This window comes from Xenopus laevis, chromosome 2S, assembly GCF_017654675.1.
Source record: "Xenopus laevis strain J_2021 chromosome 2S, Xenopus_laevis_v10.1, whole genome shotgun sequence".
NCBI classification, from domain to species: Eukaryota; Metazoa; Chordata; class Amphibia; order Anura; family Pipidae; genus Xenopus; species Xenopus laevis.
Window position 1 is genome coordinate 19504281 of NC_054374.1, and position 17064 is coordinate 19521344.

The following is a 17064-nucleotide window of genomic DNA, read 5'->3' on the forward strand; positions in this document are numbered from 1 at the left end:
ACGTCAAAAATGAGACACGAATTTTGCGGGAAATTAGCGAATTTTTGGGCGAAATGGGCCAAATTCGCCCATCAGTTGCGTTTGTCACCTATTTGGTGTTTTGGATGAAATTACACTTAAAGTCCATGCAAGATTTAGTATTATATACTACTATTTTATTTTATTGCATTGGATGGGCACCCTACCTCCATCCCTCCCAACCTGGCAACAGATAGCAAGTAATATGGTTCCCTTGTATCAGCTCATATATGAAACTAGAGGCTTACTTATCAAATTTGACAAGATCTGAGACCCACTGCAGGGCTGGTCTTTTCGCTGTTATTCTAACCTGTAGGTGCAATCAGTCACATCTAACAAACCCACCCGGACCGCCATCAGAATTCACGGGGTCCTGTACGACATTTTCTGGGTTTCCTGGGCCCCGCCCACCACAGGCTGCGCCTCAGACAACACACAACCCCCACAACACAGTAAAAAAGACACACAAACATGGGTGCTAATTCATGAACACTAAAAACCCATTGGTGGCCAGGGTCCTCCCTACAAGTTAAAAAACTATTGGTGGTCAGGAGCCCTTGTAAAAGTTAAAAAACTTCATTGGTGCCCCGCCACATTACAACTTGAAAAAACTATTGGTGATCAGGGGGCCCATCGAAAATTTTTAAGAAATGGTGACCAGGTCCCCCACTCCTGACAAGTTAAAAATGCTAAAAGATAAACGATGGAAATTAATTGGTGACCAGGTCCCCCACTCCTTACAAGTTAAAAATACTATTGGTGGTCAAGGGGCCCCCATAGAAAATGTAAAAAAAAAACATTGGTGGTCGGAGGCCGACTTACATATAAAAATGGTGGTCAGGTGCACCACAGATTTTTTAAAAATAATTTTGGTGGCCAGGGGCCCAGGGCCCATAAAGGATAAAATAAAGCATTGCTGGCCAGGGGTTTAATTAAAAAATAAAAAAAAACATCGGTGTTCAGTGGAACTTCCCTCAGGTTTTTCTTCCTGTTCTCGGTGATGGCAGCTTTTTTGGTTTTCTTCAACGACTTTTGGCTCCTTTTTGTGACTTCGGGTCTTCGGCAGTTCAGCTCTTTAGGGACTTCGGCAGTCCAATTCTTCCGGACTTCAACTTCCATGCTGTTAAGGGGGCCCGGTTAATCCAAAGTGCAGCACAGCTGGGCCCCCTTGTAACCTTACATCTGCCGTGCCCCCCTGATGGTGGCCCTGATCCCACCCACTCCCTAATTTACTGGCACACGCCTGGCACACCCACAATAAATTTCCACTGCCGTGGGCGACTTGTCTACTGCAAATTGTTTCCCACTGGCAATCATGTAAAGGTGGGACTATATACTGTATGAAGTGCTTTGTTTTTCCAAAGTTACCCAAAGTTTTCTTGCATGGCAAACCTGCACCTTTGTTCCCTAAGGGTAAAACTACACTGGAGATATTGATCATATTTTGTGGGTCAGACTTTATCTGATCATGCCATGCAGCACCATGCAGCATCATGCAGCACCATGCAACACCATGCAACACTATGCAGCACCATGCAACACCATGCAACACTATGCAACACCATGCAGCACCATGCAACACTATGCAACACCATGCAGCACCATGCAACACCATGAAACACTATGCAACACCATGCAACACCATGCAACACTATGCAACACCATGCAGCACCATGCAACACTATGCAACACCATGCAACACTATGCAACACCATGCAACACCATGCAACACCATGCAGCACCATGTAACACTATGCAACACCATGCAGCACCATGCAACACCATGCAACACTATGCAACAGCACAAGATTTGTAGGATCCAACAAAATCTGCTCCCCCTGTAGCTAGGATGTAAAGTTGGATCAGATAAAGTCGGATGGTTTAGTTTGTTCCTGCAACTACATCCAACAGCAATGTGTTTCAATGGAAAAGAAAATCCGGTCAGACACCATCACATTTTATCTCATCAGATAAACATTTCCCATCTGACAGTTGTGTCACATCGGATGGAAAAATTTAAATTTTTCACATTTTTGTATCAGTCCCATTATATTTTTACCTATGCAACTGCATACAACTTGTTGCATGTGTTTTGTTGATCCAACGCCATCCTACATAATCAAATAAGTGGAGTTTAGCCCTAAAGGTCTGAGACACAAGTCACAAATAGGGAAAGGGAGGGGCTTGTTTACACAGATCTCATTGTCTTTGTTTGATCTAATTCCCTCTTATTCCAGGGGGAAATAGACATATTCCAAGGGGAAATAAGCGTAACAAAAACAAACAATACAAAAATAAACAAAATAATGATCCAGAAATGTTTTATAATAATGAAAAATGTACAAGTACAACCTACTACCAACAAACTATAAAAATGAAAAAAAAAAATACATATGCTCTCTGTGCCGTAACCCATAGCTAAACAATCAGGCTTTTGTTTTCTTGCTCTTAGATTGAGCTGCATTAACCAGTTGCTATGGCTATCTGATTGGAGACAATTAAATGGGTACGTTAGCAAATGAAAGTTAGTGCCTGTGCTGTTAGTCGGAGCAGTGAAACACAGGCTTTACGCTGACTTTCCTGGAAAATGTCATTAGCCGGAGAGAAAAGTGCAGCAAAGTGGCCCTGGTGTGGATATCTTCATTATCTTCCTCTCTCCATGGGGCTCTTCATTCACAAATGTTGTTCTGCTCCTTAAAGGGATACTGTCATGGGGGGAAAAAAACGCATCAGTTAATAGTGCTGCTCCAGCAGAATTCTGCACTGAAATCCATTTCTCAAAAGAGCAAACAGATTTTTTTATATTCAATTTTGAAATCTGACATGGGGCTAGACATATTGTCAATTTCCCAGCTGCCCCAAGTCATGTGACTTGTGCTCTGATCAACTTCAATCTCTCTTTACTGCTGTACTGCAAGTTGGAGTGATATCAACCCCTCCCTTTTCCCCCCCAGAACCAAACAAAAGAGCAATGGGAAGGTAACCAGATAGCATCTCCCTAACACAAGATAAGAGCTGCCTGGTAGATCTAAGAACAACACTCAATAGTAAAAACCCATGTCTCACTGAGACACATTCAGTTACATTGAGAAGGAAAAACAGCAGCCTGCCAGAAAGCATTTCTCTCCTAAAGTGCAGGCACAAGTCACATGACCAGGGGCAGCTGGGAAATTGACAAAATGTCTAGCCCCATGTCAGATTTCAAAATTGAATATAAAAAAATCTGTTTGCTCTTTTGAGAAATGGATTTCAGTGCAGAATTCTGCTGGAGCAGCACTATTATCTGATGCGTTTTGAAAAAAAAAAACGTGTTTTCCGATGACAGGATCCCTTTAAATATGCATTCGGCATAAAGAAAAATTGATGTGAAATAGTGGAGAGCTGTAATAAGATTTTGCCATGCAGAGGATCGTATAACCAGTTTATACTGCGCAGGCCGCCTCTGTGGTGGGAATTTCTCTTTGATAAAACATTTGGCAAACACATCACACCTCTCACTGTCAGTCCCCCATAATGGCATTCACTGAGGGCTTTAGTCACGGCTTTTTGTAGCAGGCAGATTACAGTCTTCTTTAAAAAGATTACAGCTCAAATGCACCAGCTTTTGCCCTTCTTTTATAGCTGAGATGGAATTTAGTTGTTTATGGCTGCCAGATTAGAAACCGTCTCAGTTTAAACTCAAACACAGGTTCATTTGGTGAGACCTTTGTCTGAGCCACAACCTGATATGCGCCCTCCACCCAACGTGTCCCCAGACCCAGCCCACAAATTGATCACTTACCTTCTGACCCAGCAGCAAAGCCGGAGATGACATCAACACAACCCAAACATGGCTGATCAACGTTCCTCTGAATGAGGCTCCTCAACTTGCTTTTGTTGGGGTGAGAAGCTAGACTGTAGGTCACATCGGCCAGAGTACTGTGAAACGCGTAGGATATATTGTCTGTCCTCAAATCCCCAGCCCCATTAATTAACTCAGAATCCCATTGCCCAGGTATGTTTGTGCTTCTGGGCAGGAGGATTAATGAGAAGCAGATATCTCGGAAGAGACGTTTCTTTAACACAGGGCTGTGTATTCTCCAGTGCCCACTCCAAGCTCCATAGTAAGGATGGGAGTCTCCATAATTTGTATAGGAGTTCATCAGTGATACAGCCTTTGAGAGAATGGTACAAAAAAATTGAATTGAAACTATGAAAAACTATAAAATCATTATGCCATGGTACATGATACCAACCAAGTTACATTCAATCTATCCAACAGTCTCGCAATTAATAAATGTGGGAGCCCTAACCAGTCAGAGTTCAACTCCAGCGTGCTGCACAAACACTGCGATCCCAGACAGGCAAAAGTACAAGAAAAATGGAGCACCAAAGGAGCCGATTATTCGTCCGTTAAAAAATGAAAATTTATTGAAGAATCATTAAAAATGGTAAAAGCAGGGGACGTCACGTGATGCGACCGTGAGCAGACGTGCAGGCACATCGCTCCGTCCCGGACCAAGGATATAGCACCTACAAAGCTCCCTAAACCTGCTCCTTTTGGCTGCCGAAGTACACCAACCTCTGGGGCAGCATGCCCAGATCTGGCAAAACTAAACCCAAAAAGAAGGCTACGCAGAAACCGCTAACAGACTTCTTTGACTCGAACGCTGCGGCGGTGGACACTCCCAAGATGGCGGCGCCAAGCCCGACTTCACCTGCGCACTCTGACGATGTCCCAACGGATAGTCCGGTAAGCGCTTCTTCGGGCACGGTGCAGGACTCCCCACACATTAGCGACATAACTCTCCTCCATAAATTTAAGACACTTTTACATACTGAGCTGGAGGAAATGTCCGCTTACATAACTGCGCAACTTACACGGGAGATCCGGGAATTAGGCCACCGCACCGATCAGATTGAGTCGAAACTTGACGAAGTCATTGTTCAAGTTAATGCGCACGATGTTTCTATTGCCCGTTTATCTGCCCAGCATGATGATTTGTTGGAGCGACTAGAAGATTACGAGAACAGGTCCCGTAGAAACAATATTCGCATAAGGGGGCTCAGTGAAGATGTTAAGGACCTGCATACCGACATTCCCGCGCTATTGGCCACGTTGGTTCCTGAGTTGCCTAAGGACCGATTAGAGCTGGACAGAGTGCATAGGGCACTGGGCCCCAGGAGAGATGGTGGGATACCTAGAGACATTGTTCTCCGATTCCATTATTACGCCACTAAGGAAACTGTTATGGCGGCAATCAGAGGTGTTGCTGATTTGACCTATAATTCCCATCCATATCAAATCTTCTCTGATTTGGCAGGTGTAACTATACAGCGTCGGCGAGCAATGCGCCCTATCACGCAGCTTCTTCGACAGCACAAAATTTTGTATCGTTGGGGGTTCCCATTTAAGCTCTCCTTCAATTACAACAACAAACAGCATGTTGTCAAGTCATCAGAGGAAGGCCTATCCACTCTTCGGGCGTTACAGCTTCTTGAGACCGACATCGCTACTGGTAGCCCGAGTAAGATGCCTAGCTTGCCACATGAATCGTCACAGGGCCCGTTGGCCACTTTATGGGAACAGACGCCGCGGAGGACGACCCGCAGACAGGACGTTGACAGCGGCTCCAACACATAGGCACCTTTCATAAGCTAAATTGGCGCTTTTAGGAATTGTGACAATTCTTCAGGAGACAATCCCTTGGACGGGAGGACGTTTCCCCCTCTCACCTTTACACCACTTCATCGGTGATGCTGCCATTAGAGGAGATTTTCTCAGACATGGCGGAACACGCTTTTGTGGCCCCTATTTCATGGCCAAATTTGGAATCCATACTGGCCTGCAGTTTGGATTTGTTTACTATCTCAGTTAAGTATTTTTTGTTTCTTGTTTTGTTTTTCTTTGCTTCGCTACTTTCTTCTTTTTTCATTTTTTATTTTTCTGCATTGACCACTGCCTTGAACTATGTCATCTTGGACCGGCCTGACATGCTTTATTGCTCCTGGATTCTGTACGTAATTTTTATGCGTCACTACTCAACTTTCCGATGGCTGTATTTCTCACGCACAATGTGAAGGGCTTGAATAGTCCTCACAAACGCTCACTGGCATTCCGCTACTATCTGTCCCTGGGCGTACAGGTACTTTTCCTCCAAGAGACGCATTTTTCTAAAGTTTCACAGCCTAAGTATTTCCATGTACAATTTCCTCATGTTTTTCTGGCTAATGCGGAAAAGAAGCAGAAAGGGGTTGGAATTTTTATTCATAAAAATTTGCCATTTAAGTTGTTGAAATGTATACCGGACCCACAGGGTCATTTTGTGATAATTGTATGCACTATAGGGGAGGCACTCTACACCTTGGCATCGGTCTACAGTCCCAATAGCACACAGAGTAAATTTTATAACAGGTTTTTTTTGTCACTGTCTAAACATGCTCAAGGGCAAATCATAATTGGAGGTGATCTTAATGCAACACTAAATGCTAGACGGGATAGGTTTGATCCACTGAACCCCAATAAGAAATATGTTGAACCTCTGTCTAAACTTATACGTACTAAATTGCAGTCTATGGGTCTGGCTGATGCCTGGAGGGAGTGCAACCCCTTTAAGAACGATTATACTTTCTACTCTAATCCTAATGGGACATACTCTAGGATTGATTATGTGTTGCTCAGTGTTTCCTTAACCGCGAATGTAGCTTCTGCTCGGATTCCGGTGTGTTCTTGGTCTGATCATAATCCTGTGAGAATAACCATACAAAATTTACAATCCCCCAAAGCAGCTCCTGTTTGGCGATTGAATGAAGCCATTCTTACGAACCCACAGGTGCGCACGCAGCTGGAGGGAGAGCTAATCTCTTATTTTCGGATCAATGACACTCCGGATCTCAGGCAGTCAGTAATCTGGGAGGCTCATAAAACCTACATTAGGGGCATTCTTATTAAAATATGTTCCAGAAAGAAAAAGGAAAAAAAGGAACGGGTCCGCCAATTGTCCAGTCAGCTGGAATTGGCGGAACAGTCCTTTCGAACTAAACCTAGTACTGCTGGTTCCCGACACATCCGACAACTTAAAACGGAATTGAATTTGTACCTTATGGAAGAAACTGAGAAACAGCTTAGATGGCTGAAACACAGATTTTATACTAAAGCAAATAAGATTGATACCATGTTAGCAAATAAACTACGGAGCATTAACAAAATACCCCCTACGCATAGCATCCTAACTAAAACAGGGGCCATTACGGCAAATCCCCAGAAAATAGCGGAGTCGTTTCGAGACTTTTATTCACAACTCTACAAGCACCATACGAATTTTGATGAATGTAAAGCGGATTTATTGTTTCGGGATATAGGGCTCCCCGCGTTAACTGTGGATCAAAGGGATTATATGGATCAGGCCATTACTGCTGAGGAAGTGCAGTGGGCTATTAAATCCTTGAAGGCACAAAAAGCTCCGGGTCCTGACGGATTCACAGGCCCATATTACAAGGCTTTTATTAAAGAATTAACCCCGCATATTGTGAACTTATTTAATTCCATAAGAGCAGGAGACCGGTTTGTCCCAGATTCTCTTCGAGCCTTCATAACGGCTATTCCCAAGCCCAATAAGGATAGTAACTTAGTCGAAAACCACAGACCGATTACGTTATTGAATCATGATATGAAATTAATAGGGAAAATCCTGGCTAAACGGATTAATACATTTTTATCTGATCTATTGGACAGTGATCAAGCTGGTTTTGTCCCTAATAGACAATCCTCTGATAACATTCGCAGAGCTATTGATCTAATCTCTTGGGCCAGTGAAGGGGGCACTCCTGCAGTGCTCCTTTCACTGGATATAGAGAAAGCCTTTGATTCTCTGTCCTGGGATTTTCTTAAGTATGTCCTGCTTCGCTATGGGTTCCCAGAGACTTTCCTGTCTTCTATCCGGGCTCTGTACGACTGCCCCACAGCTCAAATAAAACATCAAGGATTTCTTACTCCCCCCATTGTAATTGCACGGGGTACCAGACAGGGGTGCCCCTTGTCACCAATTTTATTTGTGATGGCAATGGAATATTTAGCAGCTTTGATAAGACAAAACCGGGATGTCTCTGGGATTTGTGTGGAAGACCAAGAACATAAATGTTGTTTATATGCTGACGACTTATTATTGACTTTGTCGAAACCTTTGATATCTCTGCCAAATTTGTTTAATGTCCTGGATAAATTCTACGGGGTTTCAGGTCTGAAGATTAATGTGTCTAAATCTGAGGCATTACCTCTTAATATGTCTCCTAGTATGATAAAATTGCTGAAGCTCAATTTTGATTTCGCCTGGACGAATACGTCTATTAAGTATCTAGGAATTCACCTTACAGATTCTTATGGCACGCTCTGTGACGTTAATTATAGAAATTTCATTAAACGCCTCATGGATTACCTGAAGTCTTGGGAGAATTTTTCAGTTTCGTGGTTTGGCAGGGTTAATATTATAAAGATGAGTATTTTACCTCGGATTCTTTATCTGTTTCGTACTCTCCCTTTAGCACCACCAGCTGATTGGTTATCTAAATTGCAAAATGCTTGTCTCAGGTTCATTTGGAACAATAAACGGCCTAGACTTGCTCGGAGCCTATTATATAGGCATAGAACCATGGGGGGCTTGGGTGTCCCAAACCTTCGTGAATATTATATGGCTGCTCAGATGGCGCAAATGTTGAACTGGTTTGTTCCCCTTCGGCCTCCCAAGTGGGTTGTACTGGAACAGGCTATATGTCAATGTAATTCTCTGGGGGATTTTCTTTGGACACATAAGCATTCGCATAGGTCAGTGACTTTTCCAACTATACAGCATACATTGTCTCTATGGCGCAAAATTAAAGTTAATCCCCTTTGGATCTCTAAACACCAACCGATGGCGCCTTTATTTGATAACCCGATTTTCTTGCCTGGGCTTCAACCGACTCAGTTCCGTTGGTGGAGTAATAATAACTTTACACACGTGCGGCATTTCATACTACATGGTAACATAATAAGTTGGTCAGTTTTGAAGGATAGATATGATGTCCCAGATCGGGAATTGTATAGGTATCATCAAATCAGACACTATTTGTCTTCGGTGCAGAAGAAATGCTCCTTTGGCTCTAACACTTCTTTTGAAGCGTTATGTCTCCATCGCCCACGTATGAAAGGCTCCCTTAGTTACATATACCATCAATGCGTTAATACCAAGCCTATCACCTCTCTAAAATTTGTGCAAAGATGGAATATGGAACTGACGTTGACGTTGCAAGATCGAGACTGGCAGAATATTTTCTTGAGTGCCAAACGTGCTTCCACCAATGTATTAGCTCAGGAAACTGTATATAAAGTTATCAGCAGATGGTATTTAGTTCCGAGTCGCGTTGCTAAATGGAACCCCCAAACTAGCCCTAATTGTTTTAGGGGCTGTTCCGAGACTGGAACGATGGCCCATATCTTTTGGCATTGTACCAGGGCACGTCGCCTATGGATCCGGGTGTATCACTTGATATATTCTGTCCTGCAAGTTAATTTACCCAAACGGCCTGCTGACGCTCTCTTACATAGGAGAATTGATGCAGTCTCTCGAGCCCAACACTCTTTAATTACACATTTTTTCACGGCAACGAAGCAGGTGATAGCAAAAGCTTGGCTGACTCCGACTTTGGCTTTTTCTGATGTGAAAACTAGGATAGATGGAGTATTTATTATGGAAAAGTTAACGAGCATAATATTAGACAAGCAGGACCAATTTGCGAAGGTTTGGGACCCCTGGATCACCTACCGCTATCCGACTGGGCTTAATCGATCGGCACTAGTTTACTGAGTACAGATTGCAATGTTTCTCGGTGGGCAGATATTGATTGATTAATTCCCACTCATATAACCTGGGTTGCTACGGCAGTGGACTTTCACCCCCCCCCCTTTTTTTTTTTTTTTTTTTTTTTCCTTCTTTTTCTCCTTTTTTTTTCTTTTCTTTTTGCTTTTCTTTTCTCGGCTCTATGTTCTGTAGCTTTTCCTTTTTCTCTTGCATTCTATGTAAAAAGGGAAACGTGTACTGTTTATTCTTCGTACTATTTAGCCTTGACACATGTTCAGTATTCATGCTCTGTACTATGCTTGTTGTCACGGTTGGCTACAGCTGTTTTATTGTTCACTACAGAAACATTTTCGATACTACCTGTATTTATGTAGTACCTGTAACAATGCTGCCGACTTTGTTGTTATGCACGATTTCCTCAATAAAAATTATTGATACAAAAAAAAATGGTAAAAGCGTGCCCAGAACATATTGTAGGCTGCCCGCTTCTGAGGAAGTGGCCGGTAGCCATGAAACGTGTAATGTACTACACCATTCCCAACTACCAAATTTTGAGAAAGTATGGACACAATGGGACTCATTGTACCCCCCTGGTTATATAACAACCTTTCACCAAATAACAATGCCTCTCTAGATCAATAAAGGCAAATCTCTCCTTTATCCAAACAATCCCCGGGCTTTGTTCAAAAAAAGTTTTCTTTTATTCTTCAGGTTTCTATATATTTTATTTCTTTGTTTGGTTATATTTTCTATGTTTTATTTTTAACTTTTTCCTTTCTGTTATTTTCATTGTCTCTAATTATTGACTTGTCATTCAACAATGTTCAACAATGCATGAGACCTCGTCGCTCTATTTGCCAACCATGAGAATATTTGGGAAATCTCTGCTCCCCTCTGAATGTAAAAACAGAATGTATGTATAGTTTGACATAAAAATGAAAATACAAATAAAGAGTTAAAATAAAAAAAGTGATTTGTTATACAAAGAAGAAAGAGCAATGACTAATACTGTATAGGTATGGAATCCATTATCCGGAAACCCGTTATCCAGAAAGTTATGGAAAGATTGTCTCCCATAGACTCCATTATAATCAAATAATCCAATAAAACAGTACCTTATACTTGATCCCAACTAAGATATAATTAATCCTTATTGGAACCAAAACCAGCCTATTAAATTTATTTAAAGGGGTTGTTAACTTTTAGTATGATGTAGAGAGGGATATTCTGAGACAATTTGCAATTGGTTTTCCTTTTTTATTATTTGTGGGTTTTGAGATATTTAGCTTTTTATCCAGCAGCTTTCCAGTTTGTAGTTTTAGCAATATGGTTGCTAGGGTCCAAATGCAACCATGCACTGCTTTGAATAAGAGGCTTGAATAGGAGAGGCCTGCAAAGAAAGCTTAGTAATAAAAAGCAGAGCATTTGTTTTCTCCAAGGGGTCAGTGACCCCCATTTGAAAGCTGTAAAGAGTCGGGAGAAGGCAAATAATTAAAGAATTTAAAAAAAATAAATAGTTTAATAATAATAATAATATAAAGGCCAATTTAAAAGATGCTTAAACTTGGCCATTCTATAACATACTAAAAGTTAACTTAAATGGGATCCACCCCCCTAGGATTCTAGGATACAAGGTATGAAGATCCAAATTACAGAAAGATGCTTAATCCGGAAAACCCTGGGTCCCAAGCATTCTGGATAACAGGTCCCATACCTGTATTAGTTACAGAATAACATGGCCTCTTCTTGTCTTCTGTCAATGCTATTGCAGACTCTCTTTCTCTCTCTCTCTCTCTCTCTCTCTCTCTCATATATATCTGGGACTCCAACCTGGGAACAATGATTATGGGTTATTTATTGGAATATTTAAGTCTCTCCACCATTGCCACATTACATTAGCAAATTATTGCATGTTCTTTCAGTTATATCTAATTATAAAGATTTTGTCAAAATAGTAGGGGAAACTAAGCTCTATGTCAGTAGTCTCCCTGCAGAGCAAGATTTATAAATCCTAAGAGTGGGCCTGAACATAATAATGTACAGCTGGAAGTAATTTAATAGGATCAAACCACAGTAATAGGGTGACATACAGTGGTGTGAAAAACTATTTGCCCCCTTCCTGATTTCTTATTCTTTTGCATGTTTGTCACACTTAAATGTTTCTGCTCATCATAAACCGTTAACTATTAGTCAAAGATAACATAATTTAACACAAAATGCAGTTTTTAAATGAAGGTTTACGTTATTAAGGGAGAAAAAAACTCCAAATCTACATGGGCCTGTGTGAAAAAGTGATTGCCCCCCTTGTTAAAAAATAACTTAACTGTGGTTTATCACACCTGAGTTCAATTTCAAAGGTTATAAAGCCATTTCTAAAGCTTTGGGACTCCAGCGAACCACAGTGAGAGCCATTATCCACAAATGGCAAAAACAGGGAACAGGGGTGAACCTTCCCAGGAGTGGCCGGCCGACCAAAATTACCCCAAGAGCGCAGAGACAACTCATCCGAGAGGCCACAAAAGACCCCAGGACAACATCTAAAGAACTGCAGGCCTCACTTGCCTCAATTAAGGTCAGTGTTCACGACTCCACCATAAGAAAGAGACTGGGCAAAAACGGCCTGCATGGCAGATTTCCAAGGCGCAAACCACTTTTAAGCAAAAAGAACATTAAGGCTCGTCTCAATTTTGCTAAAAAACATCTCAATGATTGCCAAGACTTTTGGGAAAATACCTTGTGGACCGACGAGACAAAAGTTGAACTTTTTGGAAGGTGCGCGTCCCGTTACATCTGGCGTAAAAGTAACACAGCATTTCAGAAAAAGAACATCATACCAACAGTAAAATATAGTGGTGGTAGTGTGATGGGTCTGGGGTTGTTTTGCTGCTCCAGGACCTGGAAGACTTGCTGTGATAGATGGAACCATGAATTCTACTGTCTACCAAAAAATCCTGAAGGAGAATGTCCAGCCATCTGTTCGTCAACTCAAGCTGAAGCGATCTTGGGTGCTGCAGCAGGACAATGACCCAAAACACACCAGCAAATCCACCTCTGAATGGCTGAAGAAAAACAAAATGAAGACTTTGGAGTGGCCTAGTCAAAGTCCTGACCTGAATCCTATTGAGATGTTGTGGCATGACCTTAAAAAGGCGGTTCATGCTAGAAAACCCTCAAATAAAGCTGAATTACAACAATTCTGCAAAGATGAGTGGACCAAAATTCCTCCAGAGCGCTGTAAAAGACTCGTTGCAAGTTATCGCAAACGCTTGATTGCAGTTATTGCTGCTAAGGGTGGCCCAACCAGTTATTAGGTTCAGGGGGCAATTACTTTTTCACACAGGTTTGGATTGCTTTTCTCCCTAAATAATAAAAACCCATTTAAAACACTCATTTAAAAACTGCATTTTGTGTTTACTTGTGTTATCTTTGACTAATAGTTAAATGTGTTTGATGATCAGAAACATTTTGTGTGACAAACATGCAAAAGAATATGAAATCAGGAAGGGGGCAAATAGTTTTTCACACCACTGTAATTGAAAAGCCAATGAAAGCCCCATTACACGGCTCATTGGATGAAAGGCAGAATGCAGGAAATATTCATGGTCCAACAGACACTGGCACGGAGTCACTTGGAAATAAATAGCAGAAATATTAAGGGAATTAAATGTACATTTTAACCAGGAACTGAGATCCAGGAAATATACAGGGTGCAGAAATGAATAGCAAGGTTCATTTGTCTTTCCTACAGCTCAACACCATTTATAGAAGCATACATTTAAATAGCTGTAGTTGTTTGTGGTGAGGCTTTAGGGGCCAGTTCAAATAGATCCGCAATTGATAAATGCAGGAGCAAAGTTTAGTAAGATTTAAAAAGTATTTATTAGGACATGTGTAGCCTAACGCGTTTCGTTCCAACTGGGCACTTAATCATAGGCCAATGGTCCCAGTACTTTTTACATTTTTACTAAACTTTGCTACTGCTTTTACCAATTGCGGGTTTTTTTCCACTCACCCATTTTTGGGTTATCCTGGGGGATTTTGTGAATAAAGCTGGCCATAAATGTTGAGATTTTTAAAAGATCAGATCCTGATCGTGAGACCACGATCTTCTCTGAATGATCGTACGATCGTACGAATTTACCATCAACTAAAAAGACCAATTTGCCAGTAAAACAAAGGGGAGCTGCCTGCTTGGCCCTGCAAACATAGATAGATTGCACTGGGACCGATAAAGATTTTTTGACCTGGCCGATCAATTTCCTGACAGATGTCGGCCGAAAAATCGTAAGATGTGCGATCGTTCGAATCCCACTAACCGCACGATAATTTCGAAGGATTGGTCGGACTTCCCTAAAATCGGTCGTTCGGCAAGAAGAATCGTCGCGTCTATGGGGAGCTTAAGACTGTATGGTGACTTATTTTTGACAAATTATTTATATTTGTACTTTTACAGAAGCAGAAATACATGCCATTTTTGGTTTATTTTCCTGGAATGGGCATACAGATTTAGTTTTTTTTTTTTTGCTGTACTTGGACCCCTGTTCCCTAGTGACACACAGGAGGGCAGACTGAAAAAGATTCAGGGAGAAATCAGAAGCCGGGATATTCACAGGGGCTGCTGTACAAAGCAACTTTACTATCAATATTATCCCCCCCATGCCCTGCATTCATTCTACCATTCTATCACTCTACAATAATCTGCATTAAATATTGTTATCCCAAGTTTACGCTTCCAGTTTCGCCTGTTTATTCTGTACTAACCAGCAGACGCACGTAAAATGAGGTTTTCCTGCCAGTATATGATTTAATTCCCTTCAAACAACATTAACTCAGATCTAAAGGTTATTCTGGGTCAAGGTAATTCTATTATGTAACCGAGTTTCATCACTTCTGTTTTGTCTCATTGAAATTCACGGTGCATTTTCATCTTTTTGTGTAATATCAAGAAGCATGAGATAATAATCTGAATGTTCCCTTTGGAAACATCTTTAGACAATATCCAAAATCATACGGCTGCTTTGTGGTTTAACCCTTTTCTTGCGCGTCACGCTTGCGATGAACGGGTTATGGTTACCAAAACCTTTCCAGACATTCTGTTCTCTCAGTCATTTCTGTTAAACTTCTGGGTTATAAAATTACAAACATCCTGCTTTGGCTTCGACTTGCCCTTGGATCCCTAGCAACACTGGCAGGCAAGGAACGAAGGAACAAAAAATAATCAAATTCCCACTAGAATTGGGGAAAAAGCCTCTGAGAAGTGGGTAAAGTGAAGGAAATCCCCCCTTTTAATACATATTAATATTTATAGGTAATAACTCCTGTAGTACTTTGGCTCAGGTGTTCTCTGTGTACATCAGTTTTACCCATGAAATATTTATGGCTGAAACACACAGAATAGTTCCGACTTGCTTGTGTCCTTGCTGAAATTCTAAAAAGAGAGCTTTGTAGAGGTAAACAATATGGCAACTTTGATTCTGATATGAAAGCCAATAGGAAGGAATATTCTATACACACAAAAATCATATTTAGGTGGGAAATAATTGAGCCTAACAGATATTTCCATTTTTGAAGGAGTTGTTCGCATTCCAAATACTTTTTTCAGTTGTTTTCAGATTATTCGCCAGAAATAAAATTTCCAAAGTTTAAGTTTAAAGTTTAGTGTTCCTTTCACTGGGATTTCTAAAAAATTTGTTAGTATACAGTACATCGAAAAAAAAACACCAAAACAAATGAAACTTTAAAATCGTAAAGTCTTTATTAAGAAATAACTCACCAAAACTCCGCTTGCGATTCTCTTCAGAAATCGATCGGGCGATCCATTGTGCGGCGCTCTATTTCTACTCCCTGCCATTCTTATAGGCGATAGCCAGGGAGGAGAAATTGAGCGCTGCACAATGGACACGCCAGCGACAAACCTCCTTATTTCGGGGCAACTATGTCCCCGAACTGCTTACCGCCGGCTAGAATGTAAATCGCCGGCAGAATGGCGCTCAGAGCACTTAGTTTTCAGAAGTCACTCGAAGTTGGCACTCGGAGCGCTTCGTTTCTCTCAAGGAAACTTTGGGCGACTTCGGAAAACGAAGCGCTCCGAGTGTCATCCCACAAGCAATATACATTCTAGACGGCGGGAGGCAGTTTGGGGAGATTAGTCGCCCCGAAGAAGAGATTTGTCGAGAGCGTGTGCCCTGACCCTTAAATTAGAAAAACTGTATAGAAAGTAAATAATAAATAAAAAGCTAATGGTTTTTTTAGATGGGGTCTTTGACATGATAGCACTGCCAATAACTAAAACTGAAGAAGCTCAAGGAGAGTTATTAACACAACACCCTAACTGTAATACTGTCAACAATGTAGCCATTAAAACAAGTTCTAGAATGTGCTAAATGTGATATAAAACAGACCTTTTCACTGGTTTAACAGTTGGGGGGAGGGGGGACAATCAGCACCAACAAGAAGCTGCCATATAAAATGAGACAATTCGTAAGGTCAGGACATAGAGCTACTAAAAAAAAAAAAAAAAAAAAAAGCAAATGAACTTTATTGTAATGATATAGATTAGAGTCCTGCGCTGGTCCATTTTTTGGAACTCGTACCCGCAACCTGCAACCCGGACCCACAACACTCATTCTTACCCACTTGGACCCGCTACCCGACCCGACCTGCAAGTACCTTATCCGCAACCCAGACCAGCTGACGATCAAGAATCAGGAAGTGCTGTCATTGTAAACCGGAAGTGACATCATCAGAAGTAGGCGTGATCAGGGGAAAAAAGGAGTAAAACAGGAAGTGCTGTCATTGTAAACCAGAAGTGACATCATCGGAAATAGGCGTGATCGGGGAAAAAAGGAGGAAAAATCGCTATTGAAAAGGCCCGCGGTCCGACCCACAGAACCACCGATTTGCGTCTATACCCGGACTCTAATATAGACCATAAACGTAAAGCTTTTGTGGACTACACATTATGCCATATAAAATAACAGATATGTAGAATAGGGATGCACTGAATCCACTATTTTGGATTTGGCCGAACCCCCAAATCCTTCGCGATAGTCGTCGAGTACCGAACCAAATCAGAATCCCAATTTCCCTCCCTGCCCCTAATTTGCATATCCAAATCCTTCTGAAAAAGGCCAAAGCTATGCTAAAATGACCCCCCCATAGACTTCAATGGGCAAAAAAAAAAATCACGAACCGAACCTTGGATTTGGTGCATCCCTAATGTATACACTGG